The following is a 766-nucleotide window of genomic DNA, read 5'->3' as shown; positions in this document are numbered from 1 at the left end:
GTGGGTGTGTGGGTGTGTGTGAGATTAAAATAACCCAATTGCTTTTACAATAAGTAAACATTGAATGTGTTTAATTGAATAGGAAAGGGGTTCAACGTCAGTGGCAGGTTGTGTGTGAGAGAGAATAAATAAGACAGCCCAATATTTAAATTGTTATCCTTTTCCCCCGCATATTTCGCAACTTCCCGCAATTTCACCGCATAAAATCACATAAAAACCCTGCATGTTTAATCGCATAATCAAGGATTTTTGCCCGCGTTTTTCTGGAGGGTCTAAGTGAAAGTAAGGGAACTTATGAACATCTGGGGCGATAACCGATAGCGAAACCTGAACAAACCTTTATCACTAAACCACAATTTATTAACCAATGTTACTGCTATACCAACATTGAACCAAAGGGGGCGCAAAAGCTCCTCTTATAAATGCACTGCTCCTCATCTCATATGCCATTTTTTGTTTGACACAGTTTCTGTCTCCACCACACATGCACATTTACACGAGTACACACTCATATTGTCAGCAGGATTCTGCCTGACCTTGTGGTTAAATGTTGATCTCCCTCCAGCCTGTTCCCCGGGGTTCAGCGGCATTCTGGGAGCTTCGTCAGTGCTCCCTGAGGGATTATGTCATGCACTGCACTGCTGCGCTGCAATGCCCATTTACCGCCACATACAAACATCAAAGTACACACAATCCCTCCAGCTAACTTAAATGGGAGTAGATGAGCCATTGCATATAAACAGTAGGCTCACTAGAGATATAAAGG

At 42.7% G+C, this 766-nt stretch overlaps 1 long non-coding RNA gene across 1 annotated transcript in view; it reads right to left on the bottom strand.

Moving 5' to 3' along the window:
- Window positions 1-441, bottom strand: part of LOC104964226 (uncharacterized) — a 10,528-nt gene extending 10,087 nt beyond the window's left edge. The window contains exon 1 of the long non-coding RNA XR_800391.1: window positions 429-441. This is a non-coding gene — a long non-coding RNA (uncharacterized lncRNA). The remainder of the gene's footprint in view (window positions 1-428) is intronic.
- Window positions 442-766: the final 325 nt, after the last annotated feature.

Source organism: Notothenia coriiceps, unplaced genomic scaffold, assembly GCF_000735185.1.
Source record: "Notothenia coriiceps isolate Sejong01 unplaced genomic scaffold, NC01 NC01_scaffold00036871, whole genome shotgun sequence".
NCBI lineage: Eukaryota > Metazoa > Chordata > Actinopteri > Perciformes > Nototheniidae > Notothenia > Notothenia coriiceps.
Note: the sequence above shows the minus strand (reverse complement) of the source record. Positions and strands in the feature narration are given on the sequence as shown.